Genomic DNA, 20,651 nt, shown 5'->3' on the forward strand with positions numbered 1-20,651 from the left:
CTAATTGTTTCAAAACTAGATGGTACTCATTTTTAGTTCATTTTGTATTCTCAAATGATAGCTGATTTGAATTCCACACAGATACTCTTACACCTAATTCAAACCCATATATCAAAGACACATGAAAAATATCTTTGACAAGAAGCTCAATAAAATGTAGTTTAAATTGCAAAGATAACAGTAGTTAGTACTTTTTTTTTCCACCAGGAGCATCTGCTAGAAGCCACATTTATAGCTTATTTCCATAGTGTACATCAAAGAATTACAATGGTCAAGCAGCAAGTTTTTAAGACACTGAGTTTTCCAAAGGCTGTTGATAGTATCTTTTGTTATACCCTCAGATATCATGTTGCTGGATACCTTATAGATACCATGACAGAATCAGGGGAAGTTATGCCAATATTTTCAACAAGAAAATGGATAAGAACCACAACAGAATTGTCAGAAGAGTAGAAATGCAGGTTTTGTTATAGGAAGACAGAGCGATTAACACAGTCAACACAGGGATTAATTTGAACAGAAGCAATGGAATTACCAGATCAAGCTCATTTCTTCTGTCTCCCCTAAATAAAATTACATGTCAGAGCATGTGAAGTGTTTTTGTCTTCTAGGAACATGGTGTGAGCACAAACTTTTAATATTTGTGTGGTTTTCCTTATAAAAATCCATGAACAAAGGATTTCACTACTCTAAAGGCTACATAGAATTTCAACAATAGGTTTAGTTGATTTGAATAGCCTTTTGGCATGTTACTTTATGCTATAAGAGTGGCCAAGCTTTTTAACAGTTTAAACAGGATAATGGGGTAGAGAAAGCATGCTGAGCAAAATGCATTCCAAGATTTACGGATTTAAAATGTCTGAATTAAACTAAACTGACATGTATTAATTCTTAGCAAATTTGCTGTAATTATATCTGGAAATTCTGAAACAAGGCTGAGATCACCTGCCAGTTGATCTGAGGGGTTACTGGTCCCCATTATAGGAACTACATTTCAAGCTGTTGGCCACATATCTAGACATTAAGTAAATGGTGCAATATCTCAGTATAAAAATATTTCAGAACTAAGGTCATTGCCGCTTTGACCAATCTTTGCTGAAGATATAGATGGAGGTATCTAAAAAATAATAATTAAAAAAAACAAACAAACCCACCCTAAGTAACATAAAAATATGTTACTGAATTAATCTATAATCAGTACAATAAGGTGGTGCGTCATGCACTAATCATGTTTGTTGTTATATGTTTCTATAATGTAGTCAATCACTTTATCTGAGAAGAGCTCAGAAATTCTGAGAGGAACGACTTGTTTAATGGATAAATAGAAATGGTTATAAATCAATTCATTTGTATTTTAACAAGCATTTTATTGCCCTCTGACTTAATCTGTGAAGTTCAGTAAAGCTCAATTAAATCTGGGTCATCCAGAGAGCTATTTCTTGTCATAGTCTCGTTCCAGGTCCTCTGTTAACATTTTTCATCACCTCTGTTGTTTTCCTTTTCAGAGAAATTTGGTGATCTCCAAAACTCTTTTTCCTGCAGCATCTTTGAGCAAATACCCCCCTATGGATTTCAGATGCAGCGTAACAAGATGTTTCACTATTCTGTTGTGGCGTACTGGGACCCTCTAACTTGAATAATCTGGTGGCTAACCCAAGATACTGTGAGAGAAATCTCTTCAGGAAATGGGCTGGAATTTCTGAAGTTTTTCAATATGACCCATGTTTACATTTTTTTCTTGTATATGACTCATAGGTGGGCCAAAGGCGTTATGCACTATATGATGATCTGTGACATTCTACCTATGCATGGATGGTTTCTCTTGTCTCTGCTCCTCTTCCTGTGATCCCTCGCTGTTTCAGTGGAAGCAAAGATCCCTTGGCATTTAACAGACTTGATTTATTCTTCTGTAATGCTTGCAGTTCTACATCTAAATTGCTCCAGTTTTTGAGGATGGGACCTGTAAATTGCTGAAAGTTTGCATGCGATGCAGGATTTAGCAGCAAAGGCACGGAAAAAGATTCTTATGTTTGACATTTCCAATATTAGACACCTAAATCCTCAGTTAGACTCTGAAGTATATGGCCTGTCTGTTGAGCAGCTGCTGTTCTAGATGACATCAACTGACACTATGGGTGAAAAAGAGCTTGAGATATTGGAATCTCTAAAAATAGAGGGACAAAAAAAAAAGAATAAATTAAGGTTCATTTTTAGCTAGTATAAAACATTGTGGTTAGGACTAGTAGAATGAAAAGTCAAATTTTTTTTTTTTTTTTTTTTTTTCAATAAGAAGTTGGAATTTCAATGTAGCAGAAATTTTTATGAGGATGCATGTCTCCTGATTTTATTCACTAGGCAAGCCTGGCTGACAGGCCACATATATTAGGCTGACCTGCTACATGAAGGAAGAGTTTGGTACTGTGCCTCCAATAGGTGAGATAAAGTTTTATTATTGGGTGGTGAGATATGAACAAATTCCAAATCCCTGCCACTTAGTGCATGAGTCTTGACGAGACTGGAAACAGAGGAGGCCTCAAATTTTAAAACATCAGTACTAAATAACACTATAGAACCTCCTATCAACTTAATTTTTCTGTTTTCACAACTCTTTATTCTTTTTCTTTTTTTTTTTTTTTTGGTGTGTGTGCATCTAGGTATGACATCCATCACAGTGTCCACAGCCTTGCATTTAATACAATGGCTTCCTCTTAACTAGCAAGGAAACTATGAGAGCTCCACTTGGAGCCTGCTGTGGGGTCTGAGGGCTGCCCTGTCAGAGATCCCAGTCTCCCTGTCTAGGAGAGCCCCATTTCCCAGAAGATATTCCAACTAGTAGTCATCATGAGTCAGTACCCAATAGACTTAGAAGGCTTTGTTCTATGCATGAAGTATTTTATTTATTTATGTATGCAAACTGACATTTTGGTTCAAGATGAACCTGTCACGTACCTCTGCTCGCTGATAAAGCATCAAACCTGTTCTACCCAGCTTTCCTCGGCACCTGCTACCGGCCCACGTCGGAGACTAGGTGGGCACATGGGAACAGATGGGACCAGTGTGCCGGCACTCATCTTCTTGGCTGGCAAAGTGACTGAGGAAGAAAGTTAGCACAAATCCATGAGGGCCTGCATGAGCATCTTGGCAGGAAAGAACAAATCTGATGACACTTTATGGCAATCTCTGTTACAAGGTCATTTATGTGGATGAGAAGCTGTAGTTTATAACATTGCCTCTTTGTCAGATATTTAGACAGCTAACCTGATGGATTCAAGCTGGATTGCTCCTTTCAGAGATTTCAGAGTACCGCAAGTGCCGCACCAAAGAAATCCAGCAGGGTCGAATGGTCAATATATTGCTATTCAGTCTTGGAATGCAGCCCTAACCATACATTTTTTTTACTTCTAGTTCCTCTAGTATTAAATATATCTTCTAGCTCCATTGTTAACATATCTTCCAATATCCTTAAAGCTAAGAAGCATATCTATATGTGTATCTGCATACTTAGTATTTTTTTTTCATTTTGCCATGACTGCACGTCTTATTGAGAGAAATATTTTTTCTTGTTTTGTGCTTTACAAATTGTCACAAATACATACCGTTTTTCTACTTTATGTTTCTGAATAGCAAGCAGAGTTGGAAAGGACTGCACACTGTGATGCACTTTCAAAACAATTTAGCTACTTTGAATGTAAATTTGATAAGTGCAAGCAGCACTGACATAGCTGGTGTACAGCTTGCAAAGCCTTAAGCAGGTGCAAATGAATTCACTTTGTCCTGAGAACTTACACCTGGTGGAGAGCTCTTCTTACAGCCAGCCTGCATGAGAGGGAGCAGCTTCCTTCCAAATTGAGACAAATGCTTGTGCTGAATTATTAAGACAAAGTTCTGCTGCAGGACCCACTTAACTCTCATGGGGAAATGCAGAAGTAATAACTGATGGATTTGTAGAATCTAAGTCTGCTAAAGACAAGTCCTGTAACTCTTGAAAAGAAAATTGTTTTCAGATCTCTTTTGCTGGATTATAGTAATTAAATGTATGTGTAGATCAGGGAAAAAAGTAATGTGAGAAAATCTTGAAATTGGTAAATTACTTATGGTGACTTTTTTTAAACTAAAAAATGGCTGTATGTCTCTGATATAAGTGTTAGCAATATGTATATTTTCATGACGTTGCTTGATTTGATAATACTGAGAAATGCAAAAGTAACGTCAGTGCTTCATTTCAAATGGTCAAAATAAATAGCCTGAATTTTAAAAGTTCTCAGTTCTAGATATGTCTGCAAACTAACTAACTTAGTTTAAACTTTTTTTTTTTTTTTTTAATATATATATATATATATATATATAAATGTTATTTCTTTTCTACTGACAGGTTCCAAACTCCCTTCCTATTGCTCTTCCTATTTTCAACTGTCTTTGTTCCTCTGCTATTTGCCAGTCACTGTTTACTGCTTCCCTCTAATATCTCCTTTATTATTCGTTTTGGTGCCTATCTCTCATTCTCCCTCTCCTCTGGATGTGGGTTTCTTTATGCTTTCAAATGAAAGTAAATAAATAGCTGCCCCTCCCTTAACACACATGCACACACTCAAATCCATTTGGTGCTAAGCTTGCTGCAGCTCCTCCACTGCTGCTCTTCTTTGTCTAATAGAAGATTGGCGCTTTTTTTTTTTTTTTTTTTTTTTCCCACTCAGCTCCCTGTACAGAAATCAGTGTTCTGCTACACTGAGTGGAGTGACAGTAATGCAGGAGACGCCAGCCCAAAGACTTGATGCACAATGAACTGTTCTCCAAAAATTCCTCTCTGCTAAAAAACAAGGAGGAGGAAGTCACACTTTGTTTCCTCCATGGACAGAGTAGAGACTTTTTTTTTTTTTTTTTTTTTTTCTGGCTCATCTGCCTGCCTCCCTCCTCCTTCTTCCCCCACTCTCCCAATCCAGAAATCAACAGCTCAGGTTTACTGGACACTAGTTCAAAGAAAGGATTTAAAAACTGTTCCTTCTTTACTATATCAATCTGATACAAGAACCCAAACCATAAATGCTGTTGCTCTCTTAAAGGCAAAGAGAGGCTATTACTAGGGCCAGCAAAATCTTTTTGGGGATTAGTCTTTTTTTTTTTTTTTTTTTCTCAGATTAGGAGACATTAAGAAAAATTTCTTGAATCCTTGACAGGATTTTCCTGAGTTAATCTCCTCTGGTGGCTGTTGGGATTGTCAGTGTCTACCAACGTCAGTCACTGCTGGCTATGCAGTGCAATAGGATACACTGTGGAACAACTCAAACATTGATCATTCAAGACAGTAAAATCATGCTCCAGTGCTAGAAAAGGTGGGTGACAATGGACTTCATTTTCAGCTGATCAGAGCTGAGAGATGACACTCAGAGGTTCAATCTGCTTCCAATTAATTAATTATATTTCTCTTCACAAATTATCTATCAGCAATTCCTGATTTTTTTTCTGTCTTTATTCAACCTCTGTTGGTTTTTTGCCCCCTCTGAAATTAAAAAAAAAAAAAAAAAAAAAGTGAGATCACTGGTTTCTGGACTGTTTGTATGGGTATTGCTGATACTGAAAATCTGAGGTGGTTTAGATTCATTTTTCATGCTGAAATATCATTGGCTTTGTTTCCTGACTGGGTATATAACTCTTGCGCTCAGACTTGCTGCTGGGCTGAGTAGCTGAAATTCCACTGAGGAGACCAGTCGGTAGCCTGTTTAAACAATCATGAGATTTGACCTCCTGAATCAGGTTAATCAGAGTCTACTGGATTTCCAAATGGGTTTTGTTAGAAAACTGGCTGAATATTATGTGGGGATGGGTAAAGGGAGATTTTGCTTTGCTTACTGAAGTGGTTCAACCAACCCTACACAAGACTAGTGCTTCACACTTGGCTTTTTTTCCCAGTTTTTCCACAAATATATTTGACTTGAGAAAATGAAAGATAGAGGAAAAAGTAGACACTGTTAGAGGCTTACTGGCAACTCTTTTAAGGCACAGAAAGGCCAGACAGTTAACCTGTATGGGAAAAGTACAGAAGCTAATGATGATTTTAGTTGCCTTCAGCATTATTCTGTATTACTTCTGAATGAAAACCTAAGCTTGAATATTTTGGGGATTTTTTTCTTTCCCCAGTCTTATTTTTTCTTTTTTTTTTTTTTTTGTGTTTGAAAAACACTTATTGTAAAAATGCTGAGCAACAGAAGTGCTTTTAATGTTCAAATCATTAAGCAAGGAATGACTAATTACATTAGCTGTTTGGCACAGGGACCATATAGCCTTGATCCTTCATTCAATTAGAGCTTGCTTTGAATTTGGTGAGGTCAAGATTGCATCCCAGTTAGGTATTACAACTCGGATCATGTCCTACCCATATTTTTACAATTACTGAAGGAACACTAAGAACTTTTGACAAATGAGGTACATTTCATTAGGTCTGTTTAGGAGACAGAGAAAGCAAGTCATGACAAAATTAAGTAACTTAAAAGCAAGTGGCAAAAGCGGTCATTAGTCCCTGTGAAGCTTGAATTTGTAAGCCTTTTGGTAGAAGAAGGGCAAAAATGGAAAGAAAGGATTTCAGATCCCTTGCACATTCCTAGTCTTGCTTGAAGGGAGGAGGTACCACAAACTGATGTACCCGAATTTGGCATAGGTAACATAAGCATGAGCCTGGACATTCCTATGGGAGCCCTTTCTTATTCCCTGCTCACAAATGCACACATAAATGTACATAATTTCCATATTAATGGAAAAACTCCAGTTGATAACACAAGGAACAGACATCAACATTTTAGCAGAGGACTAGCAAATTACCTAGTAACCCCAACTAAAACAGCCACTGCTTCCTTGTGAAGACCACTTCCTACATAGTTCATTTCTAATGACAGTCCCACTTCCAACACCCTACCCAATCCTCCCAGTCAGCCCAGCTACTTGTCCCAGTTCCTGTATCTCATGCATTAAACCTACACGAGGCTGCTCTCTGGCATAGGGACTTTCAGGTTCCAGTCAGAAATGAGACTACCCAAAATCAAGATCCCAAACTTCTTTTTCTGCTCGGATTCAGAACCTGTCTCCGAATGAGCAGTCGGCAGCAGGCCCGGATGCAGGCGGCCCCGTGCCTAGGATTTCTGTCGCCTGCCCCAGAGGGTGGAGTAGCGTGAGGTATTTGGAAATCCACACGGCTCAAACAACCGATATCCGACCGTGACAACCCTCTATGCTAAGGTTTATTAACCTGCAAGCGGGATCTAGTTTTCATGCTTGGACTGTCCACCTGGTTTTAGCACCTGTGGTGGTTTGGGCCTGGTCAGCAGCCAACCACAATGCAGCACCTCTCTCTCCCTTCCCCTCCGGCAATGAGAAGGGACAGAGAGCCAGGCTTGGGGTTCGAGATAGGACTGGGATGGGGAAAAATTCCCCTTTATGATCACGAGCAAAAGGCAGACTCGTTAGGGGAAGAAAAAAACCCATACATTACAGACACTAACAACACATAACAGAGTAGGACAGAGAGAAGCATTGCCGCATCTTGAGAACACCTTCCCCCCACCCCTCCCTTCTTCCCGGGCTCAGCTCTGCTCCCGATATCTCTACCTCCTCCCCCAGTGGCACAGGGGCAGGGAATGGGGGGTGCAGTCAGTGCTGCCACTTTCCTTATCTTTGGTGAGGGGAGTGTCCGAAACTTGTTCCTCCTGCTCCATCGTGGTCCCCCTCTCACAGGAGACAGTCCTCCACAAACTTTCTCCAACATGAGTCCCTCCCATGGGCTGCAGCGTTCCCCACACTGCTCCGTCATGGGTCACTAACTTTCTCCGACTGGATTCTCTCCCACGGCTGCAGCCCTTCCCGAGCTGCTCCGGCGTGGGACTCCCCCGCATGCTGCAATCCTCCCAGCGCTGAATTACAGCAGCGGGGTTGCCTTTTCCCATGAGACCCCGGCCTTCTTCGGGCACAGAACCTTGATCATCAGAGCAGGAGCAACAGGCCATAAATCAATGTCTGCTCCACCGTAGATCTTCATGGGTGGCAGGGGGGGCTGCCCTGCCGTCTCACCACAGGATACAGGGGGGTCTCTGCTCCAGCACACCTCCCCCCTCCTTTCTTCCTCCGTTCCTCCACTGACCTTGGTGTTCATGCAGCTGCAGCAACTCTTCCTCACAAGTCCCACTGCTCATCACCACGTCCCTTCTTAAATACGTTATCGCAGAGGCGCAGCCGATTGGCTCAATTTCCCAAACAGAAGTGGAGCTGACGTGGAGCTGGGGGAGCTTCGAGAAGCTTCTCACAGGGGGCCGCCCCGATAGCCCCCTCCCCTGCCACCAAATAACTCCACCACTCACTCAACCCAGAACAGCGCCGAAGGACCTCTGCCATCCGTGTCCACACCGACCGATTTTTTGTCCGTGGTGGGCGGCGGCGAGCTGGGCGCAGAAGCCGCTGCAGGACGCGCCCAGCCAGGGGCCACAGTGACGGCCGCCGCGGCCCCCACGGGCGGCGGGGGTGGGGTGTGTGTGTGTGGGGGGGGGTGGATGGCCGGGGGGGGCCGCTTTCCCCTCGCCGTGTGCCCCTTCCCCCGCGCGATGGCAGCATTTCTGAGCAATCCCGCCGGCGCCGGGCGGGGGAAGGAGGGCGGCGGGGCGGGCCGGGGCCCCCCGGGGAGGCACTGGGGCGGCGGGGAAGGTGGGGAGCAGCGGCAACGCGGCTCTCCGCTCAAGGACGAGGTGTTTGGCTCTTCCCAGGTCCATCGGCTGAGCCGCGGCAGCCCGGCGGGCAGCTCCGTTACCTTCTGGGGTGTTGCGGGCGTGGGGAACGAGCACTGGATGTACCCCAGCATCTGCCGAGAGCACAGTTTCGTCGTCGCAGTGCCCGTCGGAAGCGTTTGCTGCCTGTGGAAAGGGCAGACGGAGGGGTTCGGCTTGTCTAAAATTGGCCTGTTCCCAAACAGAACTTGTGGATCTCTGTAGAAGATTTAGAGAACGTGGGAGCGCAGCGAGTTGCAGGGTGGTGACCTTCCCAGAGTTGCTGTAGGACCTGCAAATGCAAGTTAGACTCGAGGGGTCCATGTGTTTGTTTTTTGTTTTTTGTTTTTTTTTTTTTTTTTTTTCTGACTTATTAAGCGTCTGTAGGCTTATTGTGAGGACACTTTCAGAGCTCCAGTGGCAAAGTGGAGAGCCTGAAGTACATCTGTAAATGATCACTTCCCTGTGGGGCAGGGTTTGGCTGCTCTCAGCAAAACCCCCAGCACTGCACAATTGATAGAAGGAGACGTGCTGGAACTTGTCAGCCACAGGCCTTGGAGAGAATAAGATAAGAACTTCGTGTAGGAGGAACAGGGGGTGCTGACTTGGTGTTTGTGTTAAGATTAGGTGCTGTGGAACAGATGTCCTGTAACTGGGAGTTACTGTTTTTGTAGGTAGATTGTTGCAATCAGAAAGAAAAAGTTTAGAAAAAAGCCTTTAGCATTAGCTAATCCCTGAATGACTGATGTAGAATGTAAGCCAATAAATCTTTGGTACACCTTAAAGAAACCAATTAGTGTGTAACACGCTATCTAGGAACTAGTATAAAAGTATATGAAGAATCATAATAAAATCGACATTCTGCTTGCACCAAGCTGTGTCCCGTCTCTCAATCGCGGCACTTCCCAATTAGACTGCAGTTTCCTTTGAAATCAGAAATGCATGGATTTTTTTTTTTTTTAAAAAGTGACCTGTCACTTTTCAACTTTTTTCTCCTCAAGTTTGCAAGACCAAATGTATGTTTACTGGGTTGATGTACAGAGCTTTCATGATACTGAAGTAATTTATGAAGATGGAACTGGACTAAAGTATTTTATACCAGTCTTGAAGAGTGGGGTACCTGTCTTCTGCTGGAATACAGTTTTATGATGTGCTATAAAATACTCTATAACCTATTTGATAGAGTGGAAAAATATATTTTCTTCAATATCACCTTTACATTGCCACAGTGTACCTTTTTGTTTATTATCTGACTCCTTATGCTTCATACTCAGCAGGGGACTACTTTTGCATAGCTATATTATACTCATACACTGATACTTCCAACACGGTTGGGCCAACAGGTTGCAAATGGCAAAGTATTGTTAATTATAAGGAGTGAGCTTAGAAATCATCAGAGAAACTAGATATCCTACACAAAGTCCCTATGTTTGTCTAAAAGTAGTCTCCATTAAGAAATTTGGATATCTGAAAAGTTTTAGCTATGTGTAAATAAGCTTTTGCCTAGAGTGTTAATTTGGAGACTCAAATTATAAAATAGAGTTCAAAGCAGTAGACACAAAGGCTTGACTGAGGCAGCAGTTACACAGTGGATTCAGATAACCCAGATCTTGTTCTTCACTGAAGCCCTGAAGTTAGGGTATTTGCTTTATCCTTAATGAGACTGAAAGCTGTGGAAACGTATTAGGGTGAAGCAGTGAGTTTTTCTGCCTTTTGTCTCAGACCACGTCTGTTTTTTATATACATGTTCACCAATGCAAAGATTGAAACCACAGCATTAGTATCAGCACCACTAATCTGTTGTCATTCTTTTATTTTTATTTTAATAGGCCCAATGAATAATGGAGAAGCTTCTTCTAAATGAATAGCTCTAAGAAATGAAGAAACCTTTTTACACCCTCTTGATTTGGGCATTCAGTTCAGAAATATGCAATCCCCATTCAGATTCATTTAAGAGGAGATTTAAATTTGGTTTCTTGACATCCCATGAGAGATTCTAAGCATCAAACTATTGTTTGGAAGGAGTTCAGGACCCTTAACTGTTCTCTGACCTTTGGCCAAAATACAAACTTTTCCTTTTTCAGTTATTGCACAGATTCAAAATTATTTTACCAAACTTTGAGGCAATCACAAGGGAGACACTATATTCAATATTCTACAGAAAATCACTGGCATATTCGAAACTTTGGCCTACAGTTCCCCCATCTTAGTACACAGGACTTGCATGAAGCTTGAGATTTACTTCCAGCTGTGACACTGGCCTTAAATAGTTTTTTTATCTTCTCTGTGCCTCAGTTTTTTCCTTGTAAAAGTGAATCTAATGCTTCTGACCCCCTTTTTCATTACTTTGTCTTCTAATAAATGGAGTATTTATTATTATAAATCATCACTGGTTATTTTAGTAGTTTCCAAAGGAGAGGTATCTTCCACCAGAATGAAGGCAAATTTCTACTCTTTCACTTAATGAATAGAAATATTCAGTATGACAATGTCAGGAGATACAGAAATTAGACTTTCCTTTTTTGCCCTACTACTATAAATCCAAAGGCATTAACGACCTTGGCCCAGCATGTCTTGTTGAGAATTAGTGACTAGATGAAAACACTTTCCCAAAAGGGACAGTGATTAATTCTCCAAAATTCACTAGGCATCAATCAATCTAGCAAAATCACTCAATAGTGTTATGAAAGAATTTGAGAAAATATCATTTATAAATCTGAAAGATTTTTTAAAAGTAGTAGACTTGTAAAAAGAATCTGTTGGGTAATATATACTATTTAATTAGAAACTGTGTACATATGTGCCTCAAGGGAGGTTATGATTATCAGCTTTCCTATGTGTAATGAGAAAGTAATATAGTGTTATCACATCCAAGCTGTATGGAACATGGGAAAAGTGCATCCATGACTGCATAGTAAACAATGGAGGAAAGCAGTGAGCTTTCTGGTATTACCTGAAGTGTAGTCACAGAAAGATAGAAATCATGTTTACCTTTGTGTAAATAAAAACAACACTTCCCTAAACAGTTTTTCATTTCTGTTATAAACAGGAGTGGCCTGATGTTGTGGCTTGAGCTCAGAGGATAACTGAGCACCAGCAGCCACTCACACCCCACCTTCTCCCCCCAGCACTGGGAAGGAGAAAATGAAGCAAAAGGCTCAGGAATCAAGAGAAGGGCAGGGAGGGGTATCTCACCCATTACTGTCACAGGCAAAAGACAGATTCACTAGGGGAAGAAAAAGAACAATCACTTTAATTCAAACACTAACAAAACCAACACTTAACAGACAAGGTGGGACAATGAGAAGCACCACCACATCAAAAAACAGCACCTCCCCCACCCCACCCCTCTTCCCAGGCTCACTTCTGCTCCTGATCTCTCTACCTCCTCCTCCAGCAGCTCAGGGAGCAGGGGATGGGGTTACAGTCAGCTCCCCACTCCTTTCTTCTCAGTAGGTGGGGTGAACATTCTTCCCCTGATCTAAATGGCTGCCCTCTCACTGCAGACAGTCCTCCATGAACCTTCTCTGCAGTGAGTCCTCCCCACGGGATGCAGCTGTTCCCGAGCTGCCCTGGTGGGGGGTTCCCCCTGCATGTTGCAGTCTCCCAGCACCAAACAACAACAGCGAGGGCTGCTTCTCCCTTCAGAGTCCCAGCCTCCTTTATGTGCAGGCGCCTGCCCCGGTGAGGTCTCCTCCACAGGCTTTAGCTCAGCCTTTGTTCCACCGTGGACCTACATGGCTGGCAGGGGGGGTGACTGCCATCTCACCATGGGGTACAGAGGGGCTCTGCTCCAGTGTGCCTTCCCCCCTTCCTCCTCCTTCCTTCCACTGACCTCAGTGTTTGCATAAGTGTCATTCTCCCAACTCCTCCTCACAAGTCCCAACACCCTCTCAGGTTCCCCTTCTTAAATATGTTATCACAGAAGCACAGCCACCGTCACTAATTGGCTTGGCCTTGGCCAGAGGTGGGTTCAACTTGGCACTGCGGGAGCTTCGAGAAACTTCTCACAGGGACCACTTCTGTAGCCCCCTCTGCCACACAAACCCATCACACCTGAATATCCTGAAGTCAGCCTTCTGCTTAAATGACAATGAAATCTTCTCTGTGGATAAAACTTCATGCCAGTAATAGTCTTTGCAATCTGCTTGGGTTTCTGAAGGTTCAAAGTTCACTGAGGAGTATATGGGTAGAACTGACCAATATGTTGGTGAGGTCTTATGTTTGTGCTGGTTAAAGGTCAATATGTTATATATGGACAGATATATATGCATATATTACATGTGGTTTGTTCAGTTATTGATGTAACACTCCCTTTGAAATAAAATCAGCCTTGATTATACTGGAGGAGTAACACTAGGTTTCAGCTGTCATACCCTGTGGAAGGTTGTTGGATAAAACTGGTAACATGAGCAACGCAGAGTCAAAAGAGCTTAGTAACAGCTGTTTAAATTCACCAAGATTTGATCTTTGCAACCTTGAAGTATTTTAGACCATCATAGCAAATAATACATTTTGTATTCCTTTATCTCTCGAGAAGAGAGACAGTTAAAAAAAGGTGAAGCATTTGAGTGTATGGGTGGAGCGTCAGATTCTTTTATAAAGTAAACTATAAAAATGATGTCCCTCTAGTCTAAACATCTGTTTGTCTTAAGGTTGGTCATAATCCCAGGCTTCATATGTCACCTATGAAGGTCTTTGTTACAAGAAAACCTTTCCATTCTCCACTGTTCAGAGCAATCTATTAAAGCCTATCTTTTTAGCCTACCAAGCACTGCAAGGGGTTATATGGATGTATGAATTGTACTTCTTAGCAGCAGGACTGAGCTTTTAAAGGCAATGGGGTTTGACAAGCTGCAAAGGTGGCCTTAACAGTAACTGTGCAAAGAACTACTGTGTGCTAGATTATTTAGAATTTATTATTTTGAATGTGTTCCAAGAATACGTGTTCTGCTTCAGAGCGGATCTGCAAGCTGTGGCTAAGTTCAGTGATATTAGCTATTGCTTATGAGCTAAGGAGGATTCTGAGCTAGGAAATGCCAGTCTTAAGGTGTAAGTGTGCTGTCAAGGCCATCCAAAGCCTGAACTTGTTCAGTGTCACTTTGGTGTGCTGTGGAGTTGAAAGGCAGAACAGCATCTGCTGTTACATGAAGGAGCTTTAGTTTGCCAGTAAATCTTAAACGAATACCAATTTTAGTCCTTTGAGCAGCAGATTTCTTTTGAACTCCTGTTGGATACAGGGATTGCAGGGATCAATCAGACTACTGCAGGCAGGATGTGTTCATTCAGTAGCAGCAGCTTTGGCACCAAAAGAGGATTGTTAGAGCCTATTTTCCTTTTAGCAGCAGGAATAAGTGCTGTAAAGAAACAGGACTCAGTGAGCTTGCATGATGTATAAACAGTGTGTAATCCTCAGAATGTGCAGGGAATTATATCCGAATGAGGAACAAGAACAAAAATCCAGTTGTCACTGTTGCACATGCCTGGTGCTGAATATCCACATTTGAATTGTCGGTCAGGGATGCCTTTGTCTTCAGAGGGGAACTCTGAAACCATATAGCACTTTCTGGTGCCTCTGGGATTTAATCAAATAAGTCCAGAAGGTAAATGGATCTGTATTCAGTGGTTTCAGCTCCACAGGTTTATATTTTGTAAATCAGATATAATGCATTCCTTTTTACATTAACAGAATAGTCTGAGGGAAAAAGTATTTATTGGATAGGTTTCTATAAACAATCATGGAATAAAACCTAGGGCTTTAGTAACTAGAAGCCAGAAGGGAAAAGGAATGAAAAAAAATCTCTGATATGCACTTTCTTGGAAGTTATACTACAGAATACTGAATGGCATACAATCAGAAATTGGTAAGAAATAAGATGTATTGTAGAGACCAGGTTATAACAATATTTGTTTGTTTTCTTCTTCCTTGAGGATGCTGTGTATACACAATGAAACCAGAAACACATCTAAATAATATCAAGGATCATATGCATTTATTTTTTCTAGATTTTTTTTTTCTTATTTTCATGGAGGCACTTTTGACAAAATAGTCAAAGGCGATAATGAAGGGATTAAAAGATCTCTGCACACAGGCATGCATGCATACACATACATGTATGTATCCATACTATATCTTGGGTTGCAAATTTCTGTTAATTGTTTTGAGGAAAGAAATTAAACATAAAACCAGAAACTGAAAGATCAGTAGCAGGAGGGTTTTGACAAACATAATACCTGCAGCTGCATTTCTCTTTCTATGAGAGATTTGATTTGACATCCGCTCATGTTAGCATTTGGAAGAGAATAAGGCTTGGCATATGCTTCTATGTATTTTCCTCCTACAGATGACAGAAGTGGCAGGCACCCTGCTATACCTTTTAAATTGTTCCCTTATTGCACAAATTAAAAGAGAAATATTTAAACATACTTCAGAGGTTAATTTATAACAATTAGTTTCTCTCTTTAAAGGCACATTTGTTTCCTATTGTTTGAAATCTATGAAAATACAAACCACAAGAGATCAGTAAACCTTTCTAATTTCCTTAAAAAAAAAGACAAGCTTTCTTAAGGAACCCACTGTGCCTGGTGCCTGAAAAAGTACATATATCTCTATGTCTTTTCCTTCTCAGGAAAGCAGAGATGGAACCACCCCAGCTGCGGGTTAAGAGACGAACCCCAGCATGCAGGACTTGTTGAAAATAGAAGTTCTATTCCAGTTATTGGCCCCAAATGTATAAGATACTGATGGCCTTGACTGCAGAGGCTGTTGTGGTTATATAGACCTTATTAAGCTGATGTCAATGACATTGTCTAGCAGCAAGCAACAGAGCAAGACTCGACAACTGAAGCTGGACAGTCTCAAACAGAACAGGGTGTGCTTTTTTAACAGTGAGGGGCAGTTACTTGTCAGCCATGCAGAGGTCCCTGTCGCTGAGCTCTGAACCAAGCCTGCTTATCTCTTGAAATAATACTTTCTAGTTCAGCTAGAGATTTTAGGGCTTAGTACAGGATTGATGTAAGGATTCCTGTGGTCTTTGTTACAGGTCAGATGAGCTTATATAACCATCTTGTCCGGTCCTCAGCCCCGTGAATCTTTTCACCAGCTAAACACAGGGGTTAGTATATACATCCAACAAAGATCCCTCTCATTCTCCTTTCTGCAATGCAAAATTGTACTCCAGTGTATCGGTATTTGGTCATGTGAAAGAGGCATGTATGTTACTCGGCTGTTAAACACTGTAATACTTCATGTGAGAAGACAGCATGCTTTCAATTTTGTAGTTAAACTTAGCTGTGAAAAGTGTTAAACCTCCACACCTCAGGACATATAAAGCAAGCTACTGTAATACAGTGGCTAATTAGTCTGAAGCCCTATATCAGAGCAGCTGAAGTTCATCAGTGGTCAGCTGGATATGTGACTGCAGATTTGCTGCAGATCTATTCTTCCTACACAATACTTAGACAAAAAATCACACTCTGAGTGCAGGAACCAATTAATGTGTTTCAGGGGAAGAAGAGGAATCATGATGTTTTGTCATATATTCTGAGTTCTTACCTACAAGAGAGTACACTGAGTTTGAAATATGTAATGTAATTATTCTTATTGTTTAAAAATACACTTTCTCCAGTGCAACAATTACACTATATAGAACAATGAGCTTCTTCTAAATAAAACTCAGGAATCTGATTTAAGACTGGTTGAAAATTCCCATGCTGACTTCGAGGAACTTTGGATCTGCATCACTGGATTTGTCAGTATTCAGTGTAATTTGTCCTGTAGAAGAATTCCTATATGGAACATGCAAGGAAAGAATGCAAGAAATTTCAGAGAGTTGGTCACTCGAATCTCCTTAAATTATGACTAGGGGGATCCAACACATTGTCCTGGTTTAAACCCAGAGGGCAACTGAGCACCACACAGCCCCTCCCTCATCCCTTCTCCCTCAGGGATGGAGAAGAGAAAAGAAAACAAAAGGATCAGGAACTGAGACAAGAATAGGGAGGGATGACTCACCCATTATGGTCACAGGCAAAAGACAGACTGATTGGGGAAGAAAAAGACCATCAATTTAATTTGGACACCACCACCACTACCACCACCACTTAATTTATGAGTAAATACAACCACATCTTAAAAACACCTTCCCCCCCCCCACCCCTCTCATCTTCACAGGATCAACTTTGCTCCCTATTTCTCTACCTCCTCCCCCTGATCAGCACAGGGGGGGCAGGGGATGGGGGTTATGGTCAGTTGGAGAGAGGTAACAGTCAAAGCATGGACTGAACAATGTTAATGGGATAATCATGGTAATTTTGGTGGTTGCAATTGTGGCAGAGGAGTGGACTGTGTACTTCTGTTTGGTATTGTGATGATATTTATTTTTATGTGGGCAAGTTTTTTTTCTCTTGATGTGACTGAAGTTTGTGAATACTGAGTAATGAATGTGGATTTTAATGATAGTTCTTGAATATGTGATTCACAGAGGCAAGGGATAGAATGTGTTGGGTTTGTGTGTGGTGCAGTTTTGGTAGCTACACACAGGTGCCTCCCGTGAGAAGGTTCTAGAAGCTCCCCCCAGCTCCATTTGGACCCACCTCTGGCCAAGGCTGAGCCAATTAGTGATGGTGTCTGTGCCTCTGAGATAACATACATGGAACCTGAGAGGGGGAGGAGTGGTGAGGGAAATGCCTATGCAAACATCAAGGTCAGTTGAAGAAAGGAGGAGGTGGGGAGGTATGCTAGAGCAGCAGTTCTCCCCTGCGGCCTGTGGTGAGAGGGCAGATTGTCTCCCTGCAACCCATGGAGGTCCACAGTGGAGCAAATGCGCACCTGAAGCCCATGAAGGACCCCACGTCAGAGGAGGTGCCTGCACCTGAAGCAGGTCATGTGTCTGAGGGAAGCCTATGCTGGAGCAGTCTGTTGCTGGGAGGACTGCAGCCTGCAGCAGGGACCCATGCTGGAGCAGCTTGTGGAGAGCTGTAGCCCTGTGGGAAGGACTCACACTGGAGAAGTTCATGGAGAACTGTGTCCCGTGAGAAGGACCCCACAATGGAGCAGGGGGAGAGTGTGAGGAGTCCTCCCCCGAAGGAGGAAGAGGTGGCAGAAACAATGGGTGATGAACTGACCACAACCCCCCATCCCCTGGAAGAAATAACCAAATGCTTATGGAAATGTGCAGAACATTTTGCAAAGGTCTGTGTGCCTCCATAGAGGAGAAGAAATAGGCAACGGGGGATGACTATGTTAGGCATTTAAACATGTGGAATCATGGGTGATAAGCTTTTCTGTGGTGAGCTCAGCTATCACTGCAGTGATGGAAAATTATCTTTGGGTAGACAGAGGAAACATTTTAGGAGGTGCAAGAGTCCTATTACCAGACTAAGTAGTCAAGGTTACTCATGCTCAGGCTTGAAGACTCAGTTATCAGAATTTATTTTTCTACACAGATTTATTCTGTTTTCACTGAGGCCACGCTTTTATTGTTTTTTGACCTAGAAGATTATCTGTACTCTCAAGTTTCTGTCTCTGGTTGGACATTAGTATTGCCACTTTTATTTCATTCAGAATCACCAGTGACTTGCGTTTTCCAGCTCTAAATATGACAGATAACAAGGACAATGGAAAGTGCTTTGTGACAGATGCAACTTTGTTGGCATCTGCAGGTGCAAACATATTTTCAGTTTAGCATGCTAAAGGGCATCAGTTCAGAGCCTTAGGTGGTTTGGAGCATATGCTGCTGATGAAAATAATAAGAACTAAGTGTATTTTGAAGACAGTTGTGCAGGTGAGTGTGTGGAGCATTTAACTCTCTGAATGCTGAGAGGAAATGTCTAGACTGTGTCAAACTAATGAAATGCCTGTGATGATAAAAATAAGCCTGCTAGAAGTCCTCTTGCAAGCAAAATGCATTAGTGTTCTTGTATACTACTATAGCACTTAATGTTTTATGTTGCAGCTTCCTTAGAAGATGGTTGTCCTTGATATGGTGATATTTCAGTAGTTCTTTATGGCCTCTACCCAGATCCCCATTATTAAGCATTTTTTCTTCATTAATAATTGACGCCTGTGTTTAAGGCTTCTATTTGAAAATATCTCTCAAATCTACTTTATTAGATTTTGAGTAAATGTTCCCCAAATCTCCTCAGCATTTTGTTAAAAATGAATGTCATATATCTTTTGATAAAACCTACAGAGTTAAGTGCCTAATAAAATATTACATGACTAAAACGACTATTAATATTTTAGCATTATGCTGAAGTATGAGTGTTCTCCCGGCAAAGGTATGAATCACTGGTTTTTCATTTCTTTAATTCTTTATTAATTGGTACTTGAGGCAATAAACCATAACATATAACTTTGGCTTCAGATAAGGTTTAATGAGTGCCTGACCTTTGCTTGGATAATTCTCTGTCAGTGAACCAATTCAGGATAACCCTTTGAAGCTTGAATTCCTGTATTGAATGCTACTTGCTTCTCACTGTCCTTGACTGAAATGGACAGTATTGAAAGTTGGGTTTTTATCTAAAAAAGGTTTCCATAAGAAACCTTTATTTTAAATGACTAATTTAGTGGAAATTTAATTTTTTTGTGTCTCTCTGTCTCATTAATTATTCTGCAACAGAACAGAAGCCTGATTATAGCTGGAACTGAGGACCACCTATCCTAACATAACCGAGTTATATAGCCTACTAAACTGTCATAATCTGCATGATGGCCCTTCCACCTAAACGTACATCATACATATGGATATGCAGTAAAAAATACAGCAGAGTAAGTCCTAATTCTTTTAGAGTCCCACAGAGTATAGCTGGAGAAATCAGAAAGTTATTACCTAAATGAAATTGTATATTAGATAGGGGACCTGAATAGGTTTGATACCTTTCAGGTAATTCTAAAAAAAAATGCAGATACCCAGCTGGTACAGGCTAAAAACTTGGCTAAAGTCTCCTGAGAACAAGCTTCCCCAAGGGGATCTCCAATACTTTCTTCTTCTGGCTGGATTTGAAATACTATGTGAACGATTAGTCATGCTTTAAATTGGGATTTATATTTTCTATTCCTCTCTGAATCCCAGTGTGCATCTAGGCATGAGGAAATGTGAAAATGACCCAACTTATTCTGATCTAAAATTATTTCATGATTTTAGACACTACTCAAAGATTAGGCAATGTATTCAGCACCTTAAAATATCTCATTTTTGGGAAAGTTTCTGACTGCCATGCCTAGTGATATTATCACCTCTAACATTTCTTTCCAGAAAAACGTAAAACATGATTAGGAAAAAAAAAAAAAAAAAAAAAAAGATAAAAAGCAGCCAAATCTTTTAGCAGAAATAGCCCTGTTATTTGACACTGAGCATACAGAAGGAAGACTAAATTAAATACTTTCTGTGATCTTTGGGGAGTATATAAGTTAAGGCTAGAAGAAGTGCCCTATACACTGGCTAGAGTGACCAGTGTGTACATTATATTCTCTGTTGAAAAACTGTTTCTTTGTATATGAAATAAATAATATTTACTGGAGCAGGGTTTGGAACTTGAGTCTTATGCTTTTGAGCCAATTTAACCCTCAACAGCAAATATCTAATGATTGAATGCAAAATATATGCAAGCTTCACTTCAAAATGCCTTATATTAGCAATGTTTTAAATATATTCAGGGATTCAATTCCACTTTTCCGTCAGAAAACTTGAAACTGACTGTCAAGGATATACAGACAAGGGAGAGTTTATCCCTGCCCATTTGTGAAGGCAGATAATTAACATGTATAGAGACAATATAACCATATTTTTATGGTGTGAGATTAAATCAGTAATTCTAGCTTGAACATTATAATATTTACATTTGTCAGATTCCAAACAACTTTTGGGTTTTGTTTTGGAGTTGTTTCTTTTTTTTTATTCTACTCTT

This window comes from Tyto alba, unplaced genomic scaffold (assembly GCF_018691265.1).
Source record: "Tyto alba isolate M040663 unplaced genomic scaffold, T.alba_DEE_v4.0 Super-Scaffold_38, whole genome shotgun sequence".
Taxonomy (NCBI): domain Eukaryota; kingdom Metazoa; phylum Chordata; class Aves; order Strigiformes; family Tytonidae; genus Tyto; species Tyto alba.